This window comes from Pan troglodytes, chromosome 19 (assembly GCF_028858775.2).
Source record: "Pan troglodytes isolate AG18354 chromosome 19, NHGRI_mPanTro3-v2.0_pri, whole genome shotgun sequence".
Lineage (NCBI taxonomy): Eukaryota > Metazoa > Chordata > Mammalia > Primates > Hominidae > Pan > Pan troglodytes.
The window spans coordinates 54,711,582-54,737,795 of NC_072417.2; the positions used below are offsets into that span (position 1 = coordinate 54,711,582).

The following is a 26,214-nucleotide window of genomic DNA, read 5'->3' on the forward strand; positions in this document are numbered from 1 at the left end:
AGCCTGGCCTAGCCCTAGCCTAGCCCTAGCCCCAGCCTGGCCTAGCACTAGCCTGGCCCCAGCCTAAGCCTGGCCAAGCGCTAGCCTGGCCCGAGCCCCAGACTGGCCTAGCCATAGCCTGGACCGAGCCCCAGCCTGCCCTAGTCCTAACCTGACCCTAGCCCCAGCGTGCCCTAGCCCAAGCCTGGACCTAGCCCTAGCCGGCCCTAGCCCTAGCCTGCCCTAGCCCTAGCCTGGACATAGACCTAATCTGCCCTAGCCCTAGCCTGGACCTAGCCCTAGCCTGGCCCTAGCTCTAGCCTGGCCTAGCCCTAGCCTGGCCCTAGCACTAGCCTGGCATAGCCCTAGCCTAGCCTAGCCCTAGCCTGGCCCTAGCCCTAGCCTGGCCTAGCCCCAGCCTGGCCCAGCACTTGCCTGGACATAGCCCCAGCCTGGCCAAGCCCTAGCCTGGACTGAGCCCCAGCCTGCCCCAGCCCTAGCCTGGCCCGAGCCCCAGCCTGCCCTAGCCCTAGCCAGGCCCGAGCCCAAGCCTGCCCTAGCCATAGTCTGGCCCGAGCCCCAGCCTGCCGTAGCCCTAGCCAGGCCAGAGCCCTAGCACGCCCTACCGCCAGCCTGGCGCGAGCCGAAGCCTGGCCCGAGCCCCAGCCTGCCCTAGCCCTAGCCTAGCCCGATCCCCAGCCTGCCCCAGCGCTAGCCTGGCCCGAGCCCCAGCCGGCCCTAGCCCTAGCCAGGACTGAGCCCTAGCCTGCCCTAGCCCTAGCCTGGACCTAGCACTAGCCTGCCCTAGCCCTAGACTGGACCTAGACCTAGCCTGGCCTAGCCCTAGCCTCGATCCAGCCCTAGCCTGGCATAGGCATACCCTGGCCCTAGGCTGGCCTAGCACTAGCCAAGCCCTAGCCTGGCCTAGCCCTACCATAATCATAGCCTGTACTAGCCCTACCATACCCCTAGCCTGGCCTAGCCATAGACTAGCCTAGCCCTAGCCTGGCCCTAGCCCTAGCCTGGCCTAGCCCTAGCCTGGCCCTAGCCATAGCCTGGCACTTGTCCTAGCCTGGCCTAGCCCTAGCCTGGCCCTTGCCCTAGCCTGGCATAGCACTAGCCTGGCCATAGCCCTAGTCTGGCCTAGCCCTAGCCTGGCCAAGCTCTAGCCTGGCCCTAGCCAGGCCTTAGCCCTAGCCTGGCCCTAGCCTGATCCTACCACCAGCAGGGCCCTAGCCCTAAACTGGCCTACCCTAGCCTTGCTCTAGCCCTATCCTGGCCTAGTACCAGCCTGGCACTAGCCCTAGCCTGGCCCTAGCCCTAGCCTGGCCCTAGCCCTAGCCTGGACTTAACCCTATCCTAGCCCTAGCCCTAGCATGGTGTAGCCCTAGCCTGGCCCTAGCCCTAGCCTGGCCCTAGGCATAGCCTGGCCGAAGCCCTAGCTTGGCCCTAGCCAGGCCCTAGCCCTAGCCTGGCCATAGCCTGAGCCTAGCCCTAGCCTGGCCCTAGAATGACCCTAGCCCTAGCAGGGCCCTAGCCCTAAACTGGCCTACCCTAGCATGGCTCTAGCCCTAGCCTGGCCTAGTACCAGCCTGGCACTAGCCCTAGCCTGGCCCTAGCCCTAGACTGACCCTTGCCCTACCCTGGCCCTAGCCCTAGCCTGGCCCTAGCCCTAACCGGGCCTAGCCCTAGCCTGGCCGTAACCCTAGCCTGGCACTAGCCCTAACCTGGCCTAGCGCTAGCCTGGCCGTAACCCTAGCCTGGCCCTAGCCCTAGCCTGGCCCTAACCTGGCACAAGCCCCAGCCTGGCCCTAGCCCTAGCCTGGCCCTACGACTAGTCAGGCAGTAGCCCTAGCCTGGCCCTAGCCTGGCCCTAGCCCTAGCCTGGCCCTAGCGTGGCCCTAGCCCTAGCCTGGCCCTAGCCTGGCCCTAGCCCTTGCGTGGCCCTAGCGTGGCCCTAGCCTGGCCCTAGCCCTACCCTGGCCCTAGCCCTAGCCTGGCCCTAGCCCTAGACTGGCTCTTGCCCTACCCTGGCCCTAGCCCTAGACTGTCCCTAGCCCTAGACTAGAATAGCCCTAGCCTGGCCTAGCCCTAGCCTAGCCCTAGCGTGGCCTAGCCTTAGCCTAGCCCTAGACTGGCCTAGCCCTAGACTGGCCTGGCCCTAGCCTAGCCCTAGTGTGGCCTAGCCCTAGCCTAGCCCTAGACTGGCCTAGCCCTAGCCTAGCCCTAGCCTGGCCTAACCCTAGCCTAGACCTAGCCTGGCCTAGCCCTAGCCTAGACCTAGCCTGGCATAGCCCTAGCCTAGCCCTAGCAGGGTAGCCCTAGCCTAGACCTAGCCTGGGGTAGCCCCAGCCTAGGCCTAGCCTGGCCCTAGCACTAGCCTGGCCTAGACCTAGCCTGGACCTAGCCCTAGCCTGGCCTAGAGATAGCCTGGCCCTAGCCATAGCCTGGCCCTAGCCCTAGCCTGGCCCTAGCCTGGCCCTAGCCCTAGCCTGGCCCTAGCCCTAGCCTGGCCCTAGCCTGGCCCTAGCCCTAGCCTGGCCTTAACCCTATCCTGGCCCTAGCCCTAGCCTTGTGTAGCCCAAGCCTGGCCCTAGCCCTAGCCTGGCCCTAGGCCTAGCCTGGCCGAAGCCCTAGCCTGGCCCTAGTCTGGCCTGAGCCCTAGCCAGGCCCTAGCCTTGCCTGAGCCCTAGCCAGGCCCTAGCCTGACCCTAGACCTAGCCTGGCCCTAGCCAGACCGTAGCACCAGCAGGGCCCTACCCCTAAACTGGTCTACACTAGCCTGGCTCTAGCCCTAGCCTGGCCTAGTACCAGCCTGGCACTAGCCCTAGCCTGGCCCTGGCCCTAGACTGACCCTTGCCCTACCCTGGGCCTAGCCCTAGCCTGGCCCTAGCCCTAACCTGGCCTAGACCTAGCCTGGCCGTAACCCTAGCCTGGCACTAGCCCTAACCTGGCCTAGTGCTAGCCTGGCCGTAACCCTAGACTGGCCCTAGCCCTAACCTGGCCTAACCCTAGCCTGGCCGTAACCCTAGCCTGGCCCTAGCCCTAGCCTGACCCTAGACTTAGACTGGCCTAGCCCTAGCTTGGCCCTCGTCCTAGCCTGGCCTAGCCCTAGCCTGGCCCTAGCCCTAGCCTGGCCCTATGACTAGCCTGGCCGTAGCCCTAGCCTGGCCCTAGCGTGGCCCTAGCCTGGCCCTAGCCCTGGCCTGGCCCTAGCCTCGCCCTAGCCCTAGCCTGGCCCTAGCCATAGCCTGGTCCTAGCCTCGCCCTAGCCCTAGCCTGGCGATAGCCCTAGCCTGGCCCTAGCCAGGCCCTAGACCTAGCCTGGCCCTAGTCTGGGTCTAGCCCTAGCCTGGCCTAGCAGTAGCCTGGCACTAGCCCTAGCCTGGCCCTAGCCCTAGACTGTCTCTAGCCCTACACTGGCCTAGCCGTAGCCTGGCCTAGCCCTATCCTAGCCCTAGCGTGGCCTAGACCTAGCTTAGCCGTAGACTGGCCTAGCATTAGCATGGCCTGGCCCTCGCCTAGCCCTTGCGTGGCCTAGCCCTAGCCTAGCCCTAGACTGGCCTAGCCCTAGCCTAGCCCTAGCCTGGCCTAGCCCTAGCATAGACCTAGCCTGGCCTAGCCCTAGCCTAGACATAGCCTGGCATAGCCCTAGCCTAGACCTAGCCGGATAGCCCTAGCCTAGACCTAGCCTGGGGTAGCCCTAGGCTAGACATAGACTGGCCCTAGCACTAGCCTGGCCTAGACCTAGCCTGGCCCTAGCCCTAGCCTGTCCTAGACATAGTCTGGCCCTAGCCATAGCCTGGCCCTAGCCCTAGCCTGGCCCTATCCTCGCCCTAGCCTGGCCCTAGCCCTAGCCTGGCCTTAACCCTATCCTGGCCCTAGCCCTAGCTTGGCGTAGCCCTAGCCTGGCCCTAGCCCTAGCCTGGCCCTAGGCCTAGCCTGGCCGAAGCCTTAGCCTGGCCCTAGCCTGGCCTTAGACCTAGCCAGGCCCTAGCCTGACCCTAGTCCTAGCCTGGCCCTAGCCAGACAGTAGCACCAGCAGTGCCCTAGCCCTAAACTGGCCTACCCTAGCCTGGCTCTAGCCCTAGCCTGGCCTAGTACCAGCCTGGCACTAGCCCTAGCCTGGCCCTAGCCCTAGACTGACCCTTGCCCTACCCTGGCCCTAGCCCTAGCCCGGCCCTAACCCTAACCTGTCCTAGCCCTAGCCTGGCCGTAACCCTAGCCTGGTACTAGCCCTAACCTGGCCTAGCGCTAGCCTGGCCGTAACCCTAGCCTGGCCCTAGCCCTAGCCTGGCCCTAACCTGGCACAAGCCCCAGCCTGGCCCTAGACCTAGCCTAGCCCTAGCGTGGCCTAGCCTAGCCTAGCCCTAGACTGGCCTAGCCCTAGCCTGGCCCTAGCCTGGCCCTAGCCCTAGCCTGGCCCTAGCCTGGCCCTAGCCCTATCCTGGCTCTATCCTGACCCTAGCCCTAGCAGGGCCCTAGCTCTAAACTGGCCTACCCTGGCCTGGCTCTAGCCCTAGCCTGGCCTAGCACTAGCCTGGCAGTAGCCTTATCCTAGCCCAAGCCCTAGACTGGCCCTTACCTTACCCTGGATGTAGCCCTAGACTGGCCCTAGCCCTAACCTGGCCTAGCCCTAGCCTGGCCCTAGCCCTAGCCTGACCCTAGCCCTAGCCTGGCCCTAGCCTTAGCCTTGCCCTAGCCTGGACCTAGCCTTAGTCTGGCCCTAGCGTGGCCCTAACACTAGCCTTGCCCTAGGCTGGCCCTAACCCTAGCCTGGTCCTAGCCTGTCCCTAGCGCTAGCCTGGCCCTAGCCTGTCTCTAGCCTTAGCCTGGCCCTAGCCTGGCCCTAGCCCTAGCCTGGCTCTAGCCCTAAACTGGCCTACCCTAGCCTAGCCCTAGCCCTAGCCTCGACCTAACCTTAGCCTGGCATAGGCATACCCTGGCCCTGGCCTGGCCCTAGCCCTAGCCTGGCCGTAGTCTGGCCCTAGCGCTAGCCTGGCACTAACCCTAGCCTGGCCTAGCCCTAGACTGGCCTAGCCCTAGCCTAGTCCTAGCCTGGCCTAGCCCTAGCCTATCCCTATGCTGGCCTAGCCCTAGCCTAGCCCTAGCCTAGTTAGCCCTAGCCTAGCCCTAGCCTTGCCTAGCCCTACCTAGTTAGCCCTAGCCTAGCCCTAGCCTAGACCTAGACTGGCCTAGCACTAGCCTAGACCTAGTCTGGCCTAGCCCTAGCCTAGACCTAGTCGGCATGGCCCTAGCCCAGCCCTAGCCTAGCCTAGCCCTAGCCTAGCACTAGCCTGACCCTAGACTTAGCCTGGCCTAGCCCTAGCTTGGCCCTCGTCCTAGCCTGGCCTTGCCCTAGCCTGGCTCTAGCCCTAGCCTGGCGCTAGGACTAGCCTGTCCGTAGCCCTAGCCTGGCCCTAGCGTGGCCCTAGCCCTAGCCTGGCCCTAGCCTGTCCCTAGCCGTAGCCTGTCCCTAGCCTGGCCCTAGCCCTAGCGTGGCCCTTGCCTGTCCCTAGCCCTAGACGGGCCCTAGCGTGGCCCTAGCCCTAGCCTGGCCCTAGCCCTAGGCTGGCCCTAGCCTCGCCCTAGCCCTAGCCTGGCAATAGCCCTAGCCTGGCCCTAGCCAGGCCCTAGACTTAGCCTGGCCCTAGCCTGCGTCTAGCCCTAGCCTGGCCTAGCAGTTGCCTGGCACTAGCCCTAGCCTGGCCTTAGCCCTAGCCTGGCCCTAGCCTGACCCTAGCCCTAGCCTGGCCCTAGCCAGACCGTAGCACCAGCAGGACCCTAGCCATAAACTGGCCTACCCTAGCCTGGCTGTAGCCCTAGCCAGGCCTAGTACCAGCCTGGCACTAGCCCTAGCCTGGCCCTAGCCTGGCCCTAGCCCTAGCCTGGCCTTAACCCTATCCTGGCCCTAGCCCTAGCCTGGCGTAGCCCTAGCCTGGCCCTATCCCTAGCCTGGCCCTAGGCCTAGCCTGGCCGAAGCCCTAGCCTGGCCCTAGCCCTAACCTGGACTAGCCCTAGCCTGGCCGTAACCCTAGCCTGGCACTAGCCCTAACCTGGCCAAGCGCTAGCCTGGCCGTAACCCTAGCCTGGCCCTAGCCCTAGCCTGGCCCTAACCTGGCACAAGCCCCAGCCTGGCCCTAGCCCTAGCCTGGCCCTAGCCTGGCCCTAGCCCTAGCCTGGCCCTAGCCTGGCCCTAGCCCTAGCCTGGCTCTATCCTGACTCTAGCCCTAGCAGGGCCGTAGCTCTAAACTGGCCTACCCTATCCTGGCTCTAGCCCTAGCCTGGCCTAGCACTAGCCTGGCAGTAGCCCTATCCTGGCCCTAACCCTAGACTGGCCCTTACCTTTCCCTGGATCTAGCCCTAGACTGGCCCTATCCCTAACCTGGCCTAGCCCTAGCCTGTCCCTAGCCCTAGCCTGGCCCTAGCCCTAGCCTTGCCCTAGCCTGGAACTAGCCTTAGTCTGGCCCTAGCGTGGCCCTAACACTAGCCTTGCCCTAGGCTGGCCCTAACCCTAGCCTTGCCCTAGCCTGGATCTAGCCTTAGTCTGGCCCTAGCGTGGCCCTAACACTAGCCTTGCCCTAGGCTGGCCCTAACCCTAGCCTGTCCCTAGCCTGTCCCTAGCGCTAGCCTGGACCTAGCCTGTCTCTAGCCATAGCCTGGCCCTAGCCTGGCCCTAGCCCTAGCCTGGCTCTAGCCCTAAACTGGCCTACCCTAGCCTAGCCCTAGCCCTAGCCTCGACCTAACCTTAGCCTGGCATAGGCATACCCTGGCCCTAGCCTGGCCTAGCCCTAGCCTAGCCATAGCCTGGCCCTAGCCCTAGCCTGGCCCTAGCCTCGCCTTGGTCCTAGCCTGGCCCTAGCCTGGCCCTAGCCCTAGCCTGGCCGTAGTCTGGCCCTAGCGCTAGCCTGGCACTAGCCCTAGCCTGGCCTAGCCCTAGACTGGCCTAGCACTAGCCTAGTCGTAGGATGGCCTAGCCCTAGCCTAGCCCTATCCTGGCCTAGCACTAGACTAGCCCTAGCCTGGTTAGCCCTAACGAAGCCCTAGCCTTGCCTACCCCTAGCCTAGCCCTAGCCTGGCCTAGCACTAGTCTAGACCTAGTCTGGCCTAGCCCTAGCCTAGATCTAGTCAGCATGGCCCTAGCCCAGCCCTAGGCTGTCCATAGCCTGAGCCTAGCCCTAGCCTGGCCCTAGACTGACCCTTGCCCTAGAAGGGCCCTAGCCCTAAACTGGCCTACCCTAGCCTGGCTCTAGCCCTAGCCTGGCCTAGTACCAGCCTGGCACTAGCCCTAGCCTGGCCCTAGCCCTAGACTGACCCTTGCCCTACCCTGGCCCTAGCCCTAGCCTGGCACTAGCCCTAACCTGGCCTAGCGCTAGCCTGGCCGTAACCCTAGCCCGGCCCTAGCCCTAGCCTGGCCCTAACTTGGCCCAAGCCCCAGCCTGGCCCTAGCCGTAGCCTGGCCCTAGCCTGGCCCTAGCCCTAGTCTGCCCCTAGCCTGGCCCTAACCCTAGCCTGGCTCTATCCTGACCCTTGCCCTATCCCTAGCCTGGCCCTAGCCTGGCCTTAGCCCTAGCCTGGCTCTATCTTTAACCTAGCCCTAGCAGGGCCCTAGCTCTAAACTGGCCTACCCAAGCCTGGCTCCAGCCCTAGCCTGGCCTAGCACTAGCCTAGCCCTAGCTTGGCCCTCGTCCTAGCCTGGCCTAGCCCTAGCCTGGCCCTAGCCCTAGACTGGCCCTAGGACTAGCCTGTCCGTAGCCCTAGCCTGGCTCTAGCATGGCCCTAGCCCTAGCCTGGCCCTAGCGTGGCCCTAGCCCTAGCCTGGCCCTAGCCTGGCGCTAGCCCTAGCCTGGCCCTAGCCTGGCCCTAGCCCTAGCATGGCCCTTGCCTGGCCCTAGCCGGGCCCTAGCCCTAGCCTGGCCCTAGCGTGGCCCTAGCCTTAGCCTGGCCCTAGCCCTAGCCTGACCCTAGCCTCGCCCTAGCCCTAGCCTGTCCATAGCCCTAGCCTGGCCCTAGCCCGGCCCTAGACCTAGCCTGGCCCTAGCCTGGGTCTAGCCCTAGCCTGGCCTAGCAGTAGCCTGGCACTAGCCCTAGCCTGGCCCTAGCCCTAGACTGGCTCTTGCCCTAACCTGGCCCTAGCCCTAGACTGTCCATAGCCCTAGACTGGCCTACCCCTAGCCTGGCCTGGCACTAGCCTAGCCCTAGCGTGGCCTAGCCCTAGCCTAGCCCTAGACTGGCCTAGCCCTAGCCTAGCCCTAGCCTGGCCTAGCCCTAGCCTAGACCTAGCCTGACCTAGCCCTAGCCTAGACCTAGCCGGGCATAGCCCTAGCCTAGACCTAGCCGGATAGCCCTAGCCTAGACCTAGCCTGGGGTAGCCCTAGCCTAGACCTAGACTAGCACTAGCCCTAGCCTGGCCTAGACGTAGCCTGGCCCTAGCCGTAGCTTGGCCCTAGCCCTAGCCTGGCCCTAGCCTGGCCCTAGCCCTTGCCTGGACCTAGCCTGGCCCTAGCCCTAGCCTGGCCCTAGCCTGGCCCTAGCCCTAGCCTGGCCTTAACCCTATCCTGGCCGTAGCCCTAGCCTGGCGTAGCCCTAGCCTGGCCCTAGCCCTAGCCTGGCCCTAGGCCTAGCCTGGCCGAAGCCCTAGCCTGGCCCTAGCCTGGCCTTAGCCCTAGCCAAGCCCCAGCCTGAACGTAGACCTAGCCTGGCCCTAGCCAGACAGTAGCAGCACCAGGGCCCTAGCCCTAAACTGGCCTACCCTAGCCTGGCTCTAGCCCTAGCCTGGCCTAGTACCAGCCTGGCACTAGCCCTAGCCTGGACCTAGCCTGGCCCTAGCCCTTGCCTGGCCTTAAACCTATCCTGGCCCTAGCCCTAGCCTGGCGTAGCCCTAGCCTGGCCCTAGCCCTAGCCTGGCGCTAGCCTGGCCCTAGTCCTAGCCTGGCCCTAGCCTGGCCCTAGCCCTAGCCAGGCCGCAGTCTGGCCCTAGCGCTAGCCTGGCACTAGCCTTAGCCTGGCCTAACCCTAGACTAGCCTAGTCCTAGCCTAGTCCTAGCCTGGCCTAGCCCTAGCCTAGCCCTATCCTGGCCTAACCCTCGCTTAGCCCTAGCCTGGCCTAGCACTAGCCTAGTCCTAATCTGGCCTAGCCCTAGCCTAGACCTAGCTGGCATGGCCCTAGCGCAGCCCTAGCCTGGCCTAGCCCTAGCCTGACCCTAGACTTCGCCTGGCCTAGCCCTAGCTTGGCCCTCGTCCTAGCTTGGCCTAGCCCTAGCCTGGCCGTAGCCCTAGACTGACCCTTGCCCTACTCTGGCCCTAGCCCTAGCCTGGCCCTAGCCCTAACCTGGACTAGCCCTAGCCTGGCCGTAACACTAGCCTGGCACTAGCCCTAATCTGGCCTAGCGCTAGGCTGGCCGTAACCCTAGCCTGGCCCTAGCCCTAGCCTGGCCTAGCACTAGCCTAGACCCGCCCTAGCCCTAGCCTGGCCCTAACTTGGCACAAGCCCCAGCCTGGCCGTTGCCCTAGCCGGGCCCTAGCCTGGCCCTAGCCCTAGCCTGGCCCTAGCCTGGCCCTAGCCCTAGCCTGGCACTATCCTGACCCTAGCCCTAGCAGGGCCCTAGCTCAAAACTGGCCTGCCCTAGCCTGTCTCTAGCCCTAGCCTGGCCTAGCACTAGCCTGGCAGTAGCCCTATCCTGGCCCTAGCCCTAGACTGGCCCTTACCTTACCGTGGACGTAGCCCTAGAGTGGCCCTAGCCCTAACCTGGCCCTAGCCCTAGCCTGGCCCTAGCCCTAGCCTTGCCCTAGGCTGGCCCTAACCATAGCCTGGCCCTTGCCTGTCCCTAGGGCTAGCCTGTCCCTAGCCTGTCTCTAGCCCTAGCCTGGCCCTAGCCCTAGCCTGGCTCTAGCCCTAAACTGGCTTACCCTAGCCTAGCCCTAGCCCTAGCCTCGACCTAACCTTAGCCTGACATAGGCATACCCTGGCCCTAGCCTGGCCTAGCCCTAGCCTAGCCCTAGCCTGGCCCTAGCCTTGCCCTAGTCCTAGCCTGGACCTAGCCTGGCCCTAGCCCTAGCCTGGCCGTAGTCTGGCCCTAGCGCTAGCCTGGCACTAGCCCTAGCCTTGCCTAGACCTAGAGTGGCCTAGCCCTAGCCTAGTCGTAGCCTGGCCTAGCCCTAGCCTAGCCCTTTCCTGGCCTAGCCCTAGCCTAGCCCTAGCCTAGTTAGCCCTAGCCTAGCCCTAGCCTTGCCTAGCCCTAGCCTAGCCCTAGCCTGGCTTAGCAGTAGCCTAGACCTAGTCTGGTGTAGCCCTAGCCTAGACCTAGTCGGCATGGCCCTAGCCCAGCCCTAGCCTGGCCTAGCCCTAGCCTAGCCCTAGCCTGACCCTAGACTTAGCCTGGCCTAGCCCTAGCTTGGCCCTCGTCCTAGCCTAGCCCAGGCCTAGCCAGGCCCTAGCCCTAGACTGGCCCTAGGACTAGCCTGGCCGTAGCCCTAGCCTGGCCCTAGCCTGGCGATAGCCGTAGCCTAGCCAAAGCGTGGCCCTAGCCATAGCCTGGCCCTAGCCTGGCCCTAGCCCTAGCCTGGCCCTAGGCTGGCCCTAGCCCTAGCGTGGCCCTTAACTGACCCTAGCCTGGCCCTAGCCCTAGCCTGGCCCTCGCGTGGCCCTAGCCCTAGCCTGGCCCTAGCCCTAGCCTGGCCCTAGCCTCGCCCTAGCCCTAGCTTAGCCCTAGCCTGTCCTAGCCCTGGCCTAGACCGAGCCTGGCCGAGCCCTAGCCTAGACCTAGCCTGGCCCTAGCCCTAGCCTGGCCTAGACCTAGCCTGGCCCTAGCCCTAGCCTGGCCTAGACATAGCCTGGCCCTAGCCATAGCCTGGCCCTAGCCCTAGCCTGGCCCTAGCCTGCCCCTAGCCCTAGCCTGGCCCTAGCCTGGCCCTAGACATAGCCTGCTCTTAACCCTATCCTGGCCCTAGCCCTAGCCTGGCGTAGCCCTAGCCTGGCCCTAGCCCTAGACTGGCCCTTACCTTACCCTGGACGTAGCCCTAGAGTGGCCCTAGCCTTAACCTGGCCTAGCCCTAGCCTGGCCGTAACCCTAGCCTGGCACTAGCCCTAACCTGGCCTAGCGCTAGCCTGGCCCTAGCCCTAACCTGGACTAGCCCTAGCCTGGCCGTAACACTAGCCTGGCACTAGCCCTAATCTGGCCTAGCGCTAGGCTGGCCGTAACCCTAGCCTGGCCCTAGCCCTAGCCTGGCCTAGCACTAGCCTAGACCCGCCCTAGCCCTAGCCTGGCCCTAACTTGGCACAAGCCCCAGCCTGGCCGTTGCCCTAGCCGGGCCCTAGCCTGGCCCTAGCCCTAGCCTGGCCCTAGCCTGGCCCTAGCCCTAGCCTGGCACTATCCTGACCCTAGCCCTAGCAGGGCCCTAGCTCAAAACTGGCCTGCCCTAGCCTGTCTCTAGCCCTAGCCTGGCCTAGCACTAGCCTGGCAGTAGCCCTATCCTGGCCCTAGCCCTAGACTGGCCCTTACCTTACCGTGGACGTAGCCCTAGAGTGGCCCTAGCCCTAACCTGGCCCTAGCCCTAGCCTGGCCCTAGCCCTAGCCTTGCCCTAGGCTGGCCCTAACCATAGCCTGGCCCTTGCCTGTCCCTAGGGCTAGCCTGTCCCTAGCCTGTCTCTAGCCCTAGCCTGGCCCTAGCCCTAGCCTGGCTCTAGCCCTAAACTGGCTTACCCTAGCCTAGCCCTAGCCCTAGCCTCGACCTAACCTTAGCCTGACATAGGCATACCCTGGCCCTAGCCTGGCCTAGCCCTAGCCTAGCCCTAGCCTGGCCCTAGCCTTGCCCTAGTCCTAGCCTGGACCTAGCCTGGCCCTAGCCCTAGCCTGGCCGTAGTCTGGCCCTAGCGCTAGCCTGGCACTAGCCCTAGCCTTGCCTAGACCTAGAGTGGCCTAGCCCTAGCCTAGTCGTAGCCTGGCCTAGCCCTAGCCTAGCCCTTTCCTGGCCTAGCCCTAGCCTAGCCCTAGCCTAGTTAGCCCTAGCCTAGCCCTAGCCTTGCCTAGCCCTAGCCTAGCCCTAGCCTGGCTTAGCAGTAGCCTAGACCTAGTCTGGTGTAGCCCTAGCCTAGACCTAGTCGGCATGGCCCTAGCCCAGCCCTAGCCTGGCCTAGCCCTAGCCTAGCCCTAGCCTGACCCTAGACTTAGCCTGGCCTAGCCCTAGCTTGGCCCTCGTCCTAGCCTAGCCCAGGCCTAGCCAGGCCCTAGCCCTAGACTGGCCCTAGGACTAGCCTGGCCGTAGCCCTAGCCTGGCCCTAGCCTGGCGATAGCCGTAGCCTAGCCAAAGCGTGGCCCTAGCCATAGCCTGGCCCTAGCCTGGCCCTAGCCCTAGCCTGGCCCTAGGCTGGCCCTAGCCCTAGCGTGGCCCTTAACTGACCCTAGCCTGGCCCTAGCCCTAGCCTGGCCCTCGCGTGGCCCTAGCCCTAGCCTGGCCCTAGCCCTAGCCTGGCCCTAGCCTCGCCCTAGCCCTAGCTTAGCCCTAGCCTGTCCTAGCCCTGGCCTAGACCGAGCCTGGCCGAGCCCTAGCCTAGACCTAGCCTGGCCCTAGCCCTAGCCTGGCCTAGACCTAGCCTGGCCCTAGCCCTAGCCTGGCCTAGACATAGCCTGGCCCTAGCCATAGCCTGGCCCTAGCCCTAGCCTGGCCCTAGCCTGCCCCTAGCCCTAGCCTGGCCCTAGCCTAGCCCTAGCCCTAGCCTGGCCCTAGCCTGGCCCTAGACATAGCCTGCTCTTAACCCTATCCTGGCCCTAGTCCTAGCCTGGCGTAGCCCTAGCCTGGCCCTAGCCCTAGACTGGCCCTTACCTTACCCTGGACGTAGCCCTAGAGTGGCCCTAGCCTTAACCTGGCCTAGCCCTAGCCTGGCCGTAACCCTAGCCTGGCACTAGCCCTAACCTGGCCTAGCGCTAGCCTGGCCATAACCCTAGCCAGGCCCTAGCCCTAGCCTGGCCCTAACCTGGCACAAGCCCAAGCCTGGCCCTAGCCCTAGCCTGGCCCTAGCCTGTCCCTAGCGCTAGCCTGGCCCTAGCCTGTCTCTAGCCCTATCCTGGCCCTAGCCCTAGCCTGGCTCTAGCCCTAAACTGGCCTACCCTAGCCTAGCCCTAGCCCTAGCCTCGACCTAACCTTAGCCTGGCATAGGCATACCCTGGCCCTAGCCTGGCCCTAGTCCTAGCCTGGCCCTAGCCTGGCCCTAGCCCTAGCCTGGCCGTAGTGTGGCCCTAGCGCTAGCCTGGCACTAACCCTAGCCTGGCCTAGCCCTAGATTGGCCTAGACCTAGCCTAGTCCTAGCCTGGCCTAGCCCTAGCCTAGCCCTATCCTGGCCTAGCCCTAGCCTAACCCTAGCCTAGTTAGCCCTAGGCTAGCCCTAGCCTTGCCTAGCCCTAGCCTAGCCCTAGCGTGGCCTAGCACTAGCCTAGACCTAGTCTGGCCTAGCCCTAGCCTAGACCTAGTCGGCATGGCCCTAGACCAGCCGTAGCCTCTCCTAGCCCTAGCCTAGCCCTAGCCTGACCCTAGACTTAGCCTGGCCTTGCCCTAGCTTGGCCCTTGTCCTAGCCTGGCCTAGCCTGGCCCTAGGACTAGCCTGGCTGTAGCCCTAGCCTGGCGCTAGCCTGGCCCTAGCCCTAGCCTGGCCCTAGCCTGGCCCTAGCCCTAGCCTGGCCTAGACATAGCCTGGCCCTAGCCATAGCCTGGCCCTAGCCCTAGCCTGTCCCTAGCCTGGCCCTAGCCCTAGCCTGGCCTTAACCCTATCCTGGCCCTAGCCCTAGCCTGGCCCTAGGCCTAGCCTGGCCGAAGCCTTAGCCTGGCCCTAGCCTGGCCTTAGCCCTAGCCAGGCCCTAGCCTGACCCTAGACCTAGCCTGGCCCTAGCCAGACCGTAGCACCAGAAGGGCCCTAGCACTAAACTGGCCTACCCTAGCCTGGCTCTAGCCCTAGCCTGGCCTAGTACCAGCCTGGCACTAGCCCTAGCCTGGCCCTAGGCCTAGCCAGACCGAAGCCCTAGCCTGGCCCTAGCCTCGCCCTAGCCCTAGCCTGGCCATAGCCTGAGCCTGGCCCTAGCCTGACCCTAGACTGAACCTAGCCCTAGGAGGGCCCTAGACCTAAACTGGCCTACCCTAGCCTGGCTCTAGCCCTAGCCTGGCCTAGTACCAGCCTGACACTAGCCCTAGCCTGGTCCTAGCCCTAGACTGACCCTTGCCCTACCCTGGCCCTAGCCCTAGCCTGGCCCTAGCCCTGACCTGGCATAGCCCTAGCCTGGCCGTAACCCTAGCCTGGCCCTAGCCCTAGCCTGGCCGTAACCTGGCACAAGCCCCAGCCTGGCCCTAGCCCTAGCCTGGTCCTAGCCTGGCCCTAACCCTAGCCTGGCTCTATCCTGACCCTAGCCCTAGCAGGGCCCTAGCTCTAAACTGGCCTACCCTAGCGTGGCTCTAGCCCTAGCCTGGCATAGCAGTAGCCTGACAGTAGCCCTATCCTGGCCCTAGCCCAAAACTGGCCCTTACCTTACCCTGGATGTAGCCCTAGCCTGGCCTTAACCCTATCCTGGCCCTAGCCCTAGCCTGGCGTAGCCCTAGCCTGGCCCTAGGCCTAGCCTGGCCGAAGCCCTAGCCTGGCCCTAGTCTGGCCCTAGCCCTAGCCTGGCCCTAGCGTGGCCCAGCCCTAGCCTGGCCCTAGCCCTAGCCTGGCCCTAGCCTCGCGCTAGCCCTAGCCTGGCGATAGCCCTAGCCTAGCCCTAGCCCGGCCCTAGACCTAGCCTGGCCCTAGCCTGGGTCTAGCCCTAGCCTGGCCTAGCAGTAGCCTGGCACTAGCCCTACCCTGGCCTAGCAGTAGCCTGGCACTAGCCCTAGCCTGACCCTACCCCTAGACTGGCTCTTGCCCTACCCTGGCCCTAGCCCTAGACTGTCCCTTGCCCTAGACTGGCCTAGCCCTAGCCTGGCCTGGCTCTAGCCTAGCCCTAGTGTGTGCTAGCCCTAGCCTAGCCCTAGACTGGCCTAGCCCTAGCCTAGCCCTAGCCTGGCCTAGCCCTAGCCTAGACCTAGCCTGGCCTAGCCCTAGCCTAGTCCTAGCCTGGCATAGCCCTAGCCTAGACCTAGTCGGGTAGCCCTAGCCTAGACCTAGACTGGGGTAACCCTAGCCTAGACCTAGAATGGCCCTAGCCCTAGCCTGGCCTAGACCTAGCCTGGCCCTAGCCCTAGCCTGGCCTAGACATGGCCTGGCCCTAGCCATAGCCTGGCCCTAGCCCTACCCTGGCCCTAGCCTGGCCCTAGCCCTAGCCTGGCCCTACCCTGGCCCTAGCCCTAGCCTGGACTTAGCCTGGCCCTAGCCCTAGCCTGGACCTAGCCTGGCCCTAGCCCTAGCCTGGCCCTAACCCTATCCTGACCCTAGCCCTAGCCTGGCCTACCCCTAGCCTAGCCCTATCCTGGCCTAGCCCTAGCCTAGCCATAGCCTAGTTAGCCCTAGACTAGCCCTAGCCTTGCCTAGCCCTAGCCTAGCCATAGCCTAGTTAGCCCTAGACTAGCCCTAGCCTTGCCTAGCCCTAGCCTAGCCCTAGCCTGGCCTAGCACTAGCTTAGACCTAGCCTGGCCTAGCCCTAGCCTAGACCTAGCCGGCATGGCCCTAGCCCAGCCCTAGCCTGGCCTAGCCCGAGCCTAGCCCTAGCCTGACCCTAGACTTAGACTGGCCTAGCCCTAGCTTGGCCCTCGTCCTAGCCTGGCCTAGCCCTAGCCTGGCCCTAGCCCTAGCCTGGCCCTAGGACTAGCCTGGCCGTAGCCCTAGCCTAGCCCTAGCGTGGCCCTAGCCCTAGCCTGGCCCTAGCCTGGCCCTAGCCCTAGCCTGGCCCTAGCCTGGCCCTAGCCTGGCCCTAGCCCTAGCCTGGCCCTAGAGTGGCCCTAGCCCTAGCGTGGCCCTAGCGTGGCCCTGGCCTGGCCCTAGCCCTAACCTGGCCTAGCCCTAGCCTGGTCTTAACCCTAGCCTGGCACTAGCCCTAACCTGGCCTAGCGTTAGCCTGGCCATAACCCTAGCCTGGCCCTAGCCCTAGCCTGGCCCTAACCTGGCACATGCCCCAGCCTGGCCCTAGCCCTAGCCTGGCCGTAGCCTGGCCCTAGCCCTAGACTGGCCCTAGCCTGGCCCTAGCCCTAGCCTCGCTCTATCCTGACACTAGCCCTAGCAGGGCCCTAGCTCTAAACTGGCCTACCCTAGCCTGGCTCTAGCCCTAGCCTGGCCTAGCACTAGGCTGGCAGTAGCCCTATCCTGGCCCTAGCCCTAGACTGGCCCTTACCTTACCCTGGATGTAGCCCTAGACTGGCCCTAGCCCTAACCTGGCCTAGCCCTAGCCTGGCCCTAGCCCTAGCCTGGCCCTAGCCTTGCCTAGCCCTAGCCTAGCCCTAGCCTGGGCTAGCACTAGCCTAGACCTAGCCTGGCCTAGCCCTAGCCTAGACCTAGCCGGCATGGCCCTAGCCCAGCCCTATCCTGGCCTAGCCCGAGCCTAGCCCTAGCCTGACCCTAGACTTAGCCTGGCCTAGCCCTAGCTTGGCACTCGTCCTAGCCTGGCCTAGCCCTAGCCTGGCCCTAGCCCTAGCCTGGCCCTAGGACTAGCCTGGCTGTAGCCCTAGCCTGACCCTAGCGTGGCCCTAGCCCTAGCCTGGCCCTAGCCTGGCCCTAGCCCTAGCCTGGCCCTAGCCTGGCCCTAGCCTGGCCCTAGCCCTAGCCTGGCCCTAGAGTGGCCCTAGCCCTAGCGTGGCCCTAGCGTGGCCCTGGCCTGGCCCTAGCCCTAGCCTGGCCCTAGCCTCGGCCTAGCCCTAGCCTGGCGATAGCCCTAGCCTGGCCCTAGCCCGGCCCTAGACCTAGCCTGGCCCTAGCATGTGTCTAGGCCTAGCCTGGCCTAGCAGTAGCCTGGCAATAGCCCTAGCCTGGCCCTAGCCCTAGAATGGCTCTTGCCCTACCCTGTCCCTAGCCCTAGACTGTCCCTAGCCCTAGACTGGCTCTTGCCCTACCCTGGCCCTAGCCCTAGATTGTCCCTAGCCCTAGACTGGAATAGCCCTAGCCTGGCCTAGCCCTAGCCTAGCCCTAGCGTGGCCTAGCCCTAGCCTAGCCCTAGACTGGCCTAGCCCTAGCCTGGCCTGGCCCTGGCCTAGCCCTAGCGTGGCCTAGCCCTACCCTAGGCCTAGACTGGCCTAGCCCTAGCCTAGCCCTAGCCTGGCCTAGCCCTAGCCTAGACCTAGCCTGGCCTAGCCCTAGCCTAGACCTAGGCTGGCATAGCCCTAGCCTAGACCTAGCCGGATAGCCCTAGCCTGTACCTAGCCTGGGGTAGCCCTAGCCTAGACCTAGACTGGGGTAACCCTAGCCTAGACCTAGAATGGCCCTAACCCTAGCCTGGCCTAGACCTAGCCTGGACCTAGCCCTAGCCTGGCCTAGACATAGCCTGGCCCTAGCCATAGCCTGGCCCTAGCCCTAGCCTGGCCCTAGCCTGGCCCTAGCCCTAGCCTGGCCCTACCCTGGCCCTAGCCATAGCCTGGACCTGGCCTGGCCCTAGCCCTAGCCTGGACCTAGCCTGGCCCTAGCCCTAGCCTGGCCTTAACCCTATCCTGGCCCTAGCCCTAGCCTGGCGTAGCCCTAGCCTGGCCCTAGCCCTAGCCTGGCCCTAGGCCTAGCCTGGCCGAAGCCCTAGCCTGGCCCTAGCCTGTCCTTAGCCCTAGCAAGGCCCTAGCCTGACCCTAGACCTAGCCTGGCCCTAGCCAGACCGTAGCAGCAGCAGGGCCCTAGCCCTAAACTGGCCTACCCTAGCCTGGCTCTAGCCCTAGCCTGGCCTAGTACCAGCCTGGCACTAGCCCTAGCCTGGACCTAGCCTGGCCCTAGCCCTAGCCTGGCCCTAGCCTGGCCGTAGCCCTAGCCTGGCCTTAAACCTATCCTGGCCCTAGCCCTAGCCTGGCGTAGCCCTAGCCTGGCCCTAGCCCTAGCCTGGCCCTAGGCCTAGCCAGACCGAAGCCCTAGCCTGTCCCTAGCCTGGCCCTAGCCCTAGCCTGGCCATAGCCTGAGCCAAGCCCTAGCCTGGCCCTTGACTGACCCTAGCATTAGCCTGGCCCTAGACTGACCCAAGCCCTAACAGGGCCCTAGACCTAAACTGGCCTACCGTAGCCTGGCTCTAGCCCTAGCCTGGCCTAGTACCAGCCTGGCACTAGCCCTAGCCTGGCCCTAGCCCTAACCTGGCCTAGCCCTAGCCTGGCCGTATCACTAGCCTGGCACTTGCCGTAACCTGGCCTAGCGCTAGCCTGGCCGTAACCCTAGCCTGGCCCTAGCCCTAGCCTGGCCCTAACCTGGCACAAGCCCCAGCCTGGCCCTAGCCCTAGCCTGGCCCTAGCCGTAGCCTGGCCCTAGCCTGGCCCTAGCCCTAGCCTGGCCCTAGCCTGGCCCTAGCCCTAGCCTGGCTCTATCCTGACCCTAGCCCTAGGAGGGCCCTAGCTCTAAACTGGCCTACCCTAGCCTTGCTCTGGCCCTAGCCTGGCCTAGCACTAGCCTGGCAGTAGTCCTATCCTGGCCCTAGCCCTAGACTGGCCCTTACCTTACCCTGGATGTAGCCCTAGACTGGCCCTAGCCCTAACCTGGCCTAGCCCTAGCCTGGCCCTAGCCCTAGCCTGTCCCTAGCCCTAGCCTTGCCCTAGCCTGGACCTAGCCTTAGTCTGGCCCTAGCGTGGCCCTAACACTAGCCTTGCCCTAGGCTGGCCCTAACCCTAGCCTGGCCCTAGCCTGTCCCTTGCGCTAGCCTGGCCCTAGCCTGTCTCTAGCCATAGCCTGGCCCTAGCCTGGCCCTAGCCCTAGCCTGGCTCTAGCCCTAAACTGGCCTACCCTAGCCTAGCCCTAGCCCTAGCCTCGACCTAACCTTAGCCTGGCATAGGCATACCCTGGCCCTAGCCTGGCCTAGCCCTAGCCTAGCCCTAGCCTGGCCCTAGCCCTAGCCTGGCCCTAGCCTGGCCCTAGCCCTAGCCTGGCCGTAGTCTGGCCCTAGCGCTAGCCTAGCACTAGACGTAGCCTGGCCTAGCCCTAGACTGGCCTAGCCCTAGCCTAGTCCTAGCCTCGCCTAGCCCTAGCCTAGCCCTATCCTGGCCTAGCCCTAGCCTAGCCCTAGCCTAGTTAGCCCTAGCCTAGCCCTAGCCTTGCCTAGCCCTAGCCTAGCCCTAGCCTGGCCTAGCCCTAGCCTAGACCTAGTCGGCATGGCCCTAGCCCAGCCCTAGCCTGGCCTAGCCCTAGCCTAGCCCTAGCCTGACCCTAGACTTAGCCTGTCCTAGCCCTAGCCTGGCCGTAACACTAGCCTGCCACTACCCCTAACCTGGCCTACCCTAGCTTAGCCCTAGCCCTAGCCTCGAACTATCCTTAGCCTGACATAGGCATACCCTGGCCCTAGCCTGGCCTAGCCCTAGCCTAGCCCTAGCCTGGCCCAAGCCCTAGCCTGGCCCTAGCCTGGCCCTAGTCCTAGCCTGGCCCTAGCCAGGCCCTAGCCTTAGCCTGGCCGTAGTTTGGCCCTAGCGCTAGCCTGGCACTAGCCCTAGCCTGGCCTAGCCCTAGCCTGGCCGTAACCCTAGTCTGGCACTAGCCCTAGCCTGGCCCTAGCTCTAGACTGACCCTTGCCCTACCCTGGTCCTAGCGCTAGCCTGGCCCTAGCCCTAACCTGGCCCTAGCCGTAGTCTGGCCCCAGCCCTAGCCTGGGCCTAGCCCTAGCCTGGCCCTAGCCCTAGCCTGGCCCAAGCCCCAGACTGCCCAAACCCTAGCCTGGCCCTAGCCCTAGCCTGGACCGAGCCCCAGCCTGCCCTAGCCCAAGCGTGGTCCGAGCCCCATCCTGCCCTATCCCTAGCCTTGACCTAGCCCTAGCCTGCACTAGCACTAGCCTTGCCCTAACCCTAGCCTGCCCTATCCCAAGCGTGGTCCGAGCCCCATCCTGCCCTATCCCTAGCCTTGACCTAGCCCTAGCCTGCACTAGCACTAGCCTTGCCCTAACCCTAGCCTGTCCTCGCCCAAGCCTGCCCTATCCCTAGCCTGAGCTAGCCCTAGCCTGGCACTAGCCATAGCCTGGCCCTAGCCAGGGCCTAGCCCTAGTCTGGCCGTAGCCTGGCCCTAACTCTAGCCTGGCCCTAGCCTGGCCCTAACCATAGCCTGGCCCTATCCTGGCCCTAGCGGTAGCCTTGGCATAGCCTGTCCCTAGCCCTAGCCTGGCCCTATCCTAGCCCTAGCCCTAGCCTGGCTCTAGCCCTAAACTGGCCTACTCTAGACTGGCCCTAGTCATAGCCTGGACCTAGCCCTAGCCTGGCCTAGCCCTTGAATGGCCCTAGCCCTAGCTTGGGCCTAGCTGTAGTCTCTCCATAGACCTAGCCTGGCCTAGACCTAGACTGGCCTAGCCCTAGCCTCGTCCTAGATTGGCCTAGCCCTAGCCTAGCCATATCCTGGCCTAGCCCTAGGCTAGCCCTAGCCTAGTTATCCCTAGCCTAGCCGTAGCTTGGCATAGCCCTAGCCTAGCCCTAGCCTGGCCCTAGCCCTAGCCTGGCGTAGCCCTAGCCTGGCCCCAGCCCTAGCCTGGGCCTAGCCCTAGCCTGGCCCTAGACCTATCCTTGCCTAGCCCTAGACTGGCCTTGCCCTAGCCTATTCATAGCCTGGCCTAGCCCTAGCCTAGCCCTATCCTGGCCTAGACCTAGCCTAGCCCTAGCCTAGTTAGCCCTAGCCTAGCCCTAGCCTGGCCTAGCCCTAGCCTAGCCCTAGCCTGGCCTAGCCCTAGCCTAGGCCTAGCCTGGCCTAGCCCTAGACTAGACCTAGCCAGCATGGCCCTAGCTCAGCCCTAACCTGACTTAAGCCTAGCCAGGCCCTAGCCCTAGCCTGGCCTAGCTCTAGCCTCACCCTAGCCATAGCCTGGCATAAACCCAGCCTGGCCCTAGCCCTAGCCTGGCCTAGCACTAGCCCGGCCCTAGCCCTAGCCTGGCCTAGCCCTAGACTGGCCCTAGCCCTAGCCTGGCGTAGCCCTAGCCTGGCCCTAGCCCTACCCTGGAAATAGCCCTAGCCTGGCCTAGCCCTAGGCTGCCTGTAGCCCTAGCCTAGCCTAGCCCTAGCCTGGCCGTAGCCCTAGCCTGGCCTAGCCCTTGCCTGGCCTAGCCCTTGCCTGACCTAGCCCTAGCCTAGCCCTAGCCTGGCCTAGCCCTAGCCCTAGTCCAAGCCCTAGCCCTAGCCTAGCCCTAGCCCTAGCCTGGCCTAGCCCTAGTCCTAGACCTAGCCCTAGCCCTGTCCTAGCACTAGCCCTAGCCTGGCCTAGCCCTAGGCTGCCCTTAGCCCTAGCCTTGCCTAGCCGAAGTCTGGCCCTAGCCCTAGCCTGGCCCTAGCCCTATCCTGGCCCTTGTCTGGCCTAGCCCTGGCCTGGCCCTAGCCCTATCCTGGCCTAGCCCTGACCTGGCTCTAGCCCTGGCGTGGCCCTAACCCTAGCCTGGCCCTTGCCCTAGCCTGGCCCTAGCCCTAGCCTGGCCCTAGCCCTGGCCTGGGCTAGCCCTATACCTGGCCCTAGCCCTAGCCTGGCCCTAGCCCTAGCCTGGCCGTAGCCCTAGCCCCTGCCTCGTCCTAGCCTGGCCCTCGCCTTAGCCCCGGCCTAGCCCTAGCCTGGCCCTCGCCCTAGCCCCGGCCTAACCGTAGCCTGGCCCTCGTCCTAGCCCCGGCCTAGCCGTAGCCTGGCCCTAGCCCTAGCCCCGGCCTAGCCCTAGCCTGGCCCTAGCCCTAGACCCGGCCTAGCGCTAGCCTCGTCCTAGCCCTGGCCTAGCGCTAGCCTAGGCTAGGCTAGTGCAGTGAGCTGAGATGGCGCCACTGCACTCCAGCCTGGGCGACAGAGCTTGACTGCGTCTCAAAAAAAAAAAAAAAAAAAAAGAACAGCTGGAATCTCCTGCACACAGGCAATGACTCTCAGACATGAAACTCATATTTAGATCTGTGCTATGTTTTGGGTTTTGTTTTTAAATATAATAATGTTTAAACAGATTAAGCCAAGTCTTAAAAATAACAGGCACATATTACATGAAAGAAATCAAGGAAATGTCTCGGGACGAAAAAAATCTTAGTGTTAAAATTCCTAAATGTCATTATAGTCATTATATATTGTTCAAAAATAGCAATATTCTGATTAGTTATATGCTTGTTTGAAAATAAAATAATTTGGTAAATTTCCCATATATTTAGTCTAGTACTTAGTGTTAATATAAAAAGCTGGATTTGCCAGCAGAAATTGTAATTACTTTTTTATGAAGTAAACACACATTATATCACTATCATTGCATGGAAGAGAAAGTGAACAAAAAAGATTAAGGAATAAAAAAAAGAATATCACTATCATATAACTACATACATTAACAAAGAGACAAACATTTCCCACTGGAGATTAGGAGTTCAGCAGAAGTCTCTGAAAATACTAAAAACTGAAACACAATTAATAATTGCTTTTTGTTTGTTTGTTTGCTTGTTTTTTAACTGTGTAGCGAATTCTTCTGGTTAATAGTAAGCATCAAAAGAAGAGATCTTCCTGAGAGCAATTATTAAACAATTCCTCTTGACCCACACTTCCAAATTAAGTCTATAGTTCTGGAGTTCTGGAATATGAAATCATTTTCATTTTAAACTTAGTTGATGGAAGGCAACTTTTAAACAGCAAACTGCAGTTTAAAGTTGTCTCAAACTTAGTAGCTACATTTGTAACAAGCAACCACACACAGCCAGTTGTAAATACAGTCAATCATCAGTGACCATTGGCTTCTCTCACCAACCAATATCAATGTGGGCCACTTGCTTTGGAAAGACAGCCAATTAATCACAAACTCACTGCAATCCACAAGCCTGGGAGTGTTAACCAACCCACAGCAGCCTCACTCAGATAGCCATGTTTCTCCAGATGATGTTAACCCTCTTATGCCGCTGAGAGTCTGCCAATGCTTCATGTCCGCTCCTCCCGCAACCCTAAGTAAGATCAACAGCTGCTCTGTCAGAATACAGAGTGCCTGATGAGCATAGCTCTCTTATAGAAAGCAACACGTTCCAACTTGGTCTTTTAACTTCAAATACTGAAGGTTCATAATCAATTGGAAACAACTTTAAGTCCATTAAATTTACCACCCTTATATTTTAATTTTCTTTATAAATTACCAATGAACTATGTAATTCCTTTGATCCATTTTATCATAAGTAAAACTATCATGATTATTAGTAAAAGAATAAATAGTGAGTAACCACAATATTGAGCTTTTCTCTCTAAATGGAAAACTATTCATACAAAGAATGTAGCTTATTACAAAGAGCCAAAAATCCAAAAACGCATGTAATTTCCAGGCAAAAGTGTTAGAATGAACCCATGTGAAATCTTTCTTTTTGTTTTTTTTTTTTTTTACCTGAGAATCAATCTAATGTTTAAAACAATACACCAAAGGGTAAACTTCAGTTGCTCATTTAATAAATATTTATTGAGTAGCTACTTATTGCAAGCTAGGCCCTTTTCTAGGCACACAAACATCCTACTCATGGGAGTGAAATAAACACAATAACCATAGATAGATTAGGCAAAATATACAGTGTTAAAGGAGAAAAACTAAAGCAGGAAAATGAAATGTTTACAGGTTTGAGAGGAGGGATAGTGGGAATTCTAGGATGGCCAGAAAAGTCCTTACTGAGAAAGGGGCTTTTAAGTAAAGAACTGAAGGAATGGAAAAAGAAAGCCAGGAGGCTATCTGAGGAAAAGGCATCCCAGACACAGGGAACTGCCCAGTACAGAGGTGTGCCTGGGGTGTTTAAGCAACTGTGATAGATAACGAAGAGCAAGAAGTTTAGTGTAGCTGAAGCACAGCAAAGGGAATAAGAAACAGAAGTTTAAGTGAGAGAGAGAACAGGGCATATTGTGTGTTGCCTTCTAGGTATGAGGAGGAACCCTGACACATACTCAGAGTGAAATGGGAGGCAATCAGATGGATCTGAGCAGAATGACATCATCTGACTTACGTTTTAAGTATGGCCACTGAGGTAAGGATTAATGAAAAGAGGTTTCTTTAAAAAAAAAAACAGACCAATTAACAGTCTATTACATGCATCTAGAGAGCAGATGGTGGTGGCTTGGAAATGGAAGATATGACTGGCTTCTGGATATATTCTTCAGGTACTCCTGACAAGATCTGCTGACAGATTAGATGTGAGGTGTCAGAGAGAGAGGGGAGTCAATGACGACACCTTAGTTTCTAGCAGAGCAACTGCAAGAGTTGCCATTAATGCAAGTAGGAAAGACCATGTGAGGGGTAGGTATGAGAAAGAATATCGGTACCCCAATCTTGGACCTGGTAAGTTTGTGATACCCAACAGTTCATGACCAATCAAACAGAGATGTCAAGTAGGCAGGTTGGTATAGAAGTCTGGAATTAAGGAGAGAGATCTAGGCTGGAGACACGCATTTGGAAATCATTAGCACACACAAGGTAGTAAAAGTCATGAGAAAGAAGATTGAGGACTGAGTCCTGGGACATATCAGTCCTGGGACATATCAATGTGTAAAAGGTGGGATATGAGAAGAAAGCAAAACAGACTATGACAGATGGACTGGAAAGGCAGGAAGAAAAGCCAGGTGAGTGAGTGAGATCCTGAAAGCCAAGTGAAGACACTGTTATGGAGGAGAGAGTTTTCCATTGGGTCCAATATTGCTGACAGGTTAAATAAAATGAGGTCTAAGAAACAATGTCTAGATTTACAAATCAATGGTAAACTTGAGAACAACAATCTTGGAAGAGTGGTGGGAGTGAAAATTACTGGTATCAGCTCAAGAGTGAATGGACAAGAAATCTGAATCCATGAGTATATACCATTCTTTCAAGGCCAGCATACCTAGGGGCATGACTGTAGATGATCTAATTTTCTTCTTGTTTAGCTGTATTTTTCAATTCTTATATAACTATACACTATATTTTTACCCTTTAAAAGTTTTTAAAAATCATACCTATATGGCATTTTTGAAATGCCAGATGAAGGTATTAAATAAAAATTCATTAACTTATAAAACCAAAAGACCTCTTGAACATTTCTAGATTATATAAGCTGATTATCATTTTGCTCATGCTTATACATAAAGACCAAGGAAGACTAAAAGTTTCAGGAGAAGTATTTCTTGCTTGATAAAAATCATCTAACTCTAGAATATTTTATACTCATCAAATATACAAAGTAATAGTCAAAATACGGAATTCTATAACACGAATAAAAGGGGACAAGTGCAGAAAATAATCTTATTTTGTAAATCAAATTTGTCTAAATTATATGAAGCTACTGTTGAAAAATATGGTGTGTTTCCTACTGAAATGCATTATCTCTTAAAAGAAAGGATAATGGCATGCATGTAGGGTACCTTTAAAAAGAGGATTCACTGCATAACAGCACCTTGGTTTTAGCACAAGGATCAACAAATCGGTGCTTGTGGAGCAAATCCAGCCCACTGCCTGTTTTCATAAGGAAATTTCCTTGAAATGCAGCCACACTTATGCCCTTTATAATTCACAAGGCCTAAAATATTTACTAACTGGCTCTTTACAAAAACAGCTGTCCAATTCTTGGTTCAGTAGAGCTAAGATCCTCTGTTGTATTTTAGTAAGTTTTACCCAGTATATTGAAAAGCTGACACGGAACATGAATCCCCATGTGCAATCCCTTGGCAATATTCAGATTAATTTGAGGATCTGGTATTTCAGCACTCACACATGGACAGCAAAAAACAAAAATTTAATAACTAGAATTCTGTTGCTAACAAGGTACAGTGTCAATGTAGCATGTAGCTAGCTTCCTTTTGTAACTCAGCAGATATTATGAGAATTCCAACAAAACTGGCTTAAGATGTGTCATCAAACTAAAGGCTTTAAATAGACTTTAATTGTGAAATAATCAGTACACTCCTGGTCTAACAACTTCTTTTATTAAAATGAGTGCATGCTACATTATTTTCTGGGTATGACAATTGTACTATTTCCTTATTGCTAAGGATTTAGACTATCTCCAACTTCTTGATATTACAATGCTATAATAAATATCCTTATACATAAGTATATATGCAACATATATAAATATCCTTAACATAAATATATCATATATACTTAACATTATATATATTTAACCTATTAGCCTATTGTATGTTACATACTACATGTAATCAATGTCCTTAACACATATGTGTATGTGTTTACACAAGTCATATT

At 59.6% G+C, this 26,214-nt stretch overlaps 1 protein-coding gene and 1 pseudogene across 1 annotated transcript in view; one reads left to right on the top strand and one right to left on the bottom strand.

Annotated features, from left to right (window-relative positions):
- The window catches only part of LOC112207427 (putative coiled-coil domain-containing protein 144B), a 177,189-nt pseudogene that overhangs the window by 143,483 nt on the left and 7,492 nt on the right, over positions 1-26,214 (bottom strand).
- LOC742910 (coiled-coil domain-containing protein 144A) overlaps positions 1-26,214 on the top strand; it is a 273,420-nt gene that overhangs the window by 143,216 nt on the left and 103,990 nt on the right. Inside the window, exon 2 of the mRNA XM_063798976.1 lies at positions 23,902-24,007. The gene's annotated coding sequence lies outside the window, so the exon portion shown is untranslated. The remainder of the gene's footprint in view (positions 1-23,901; positions 24,008-26,214) is intronic.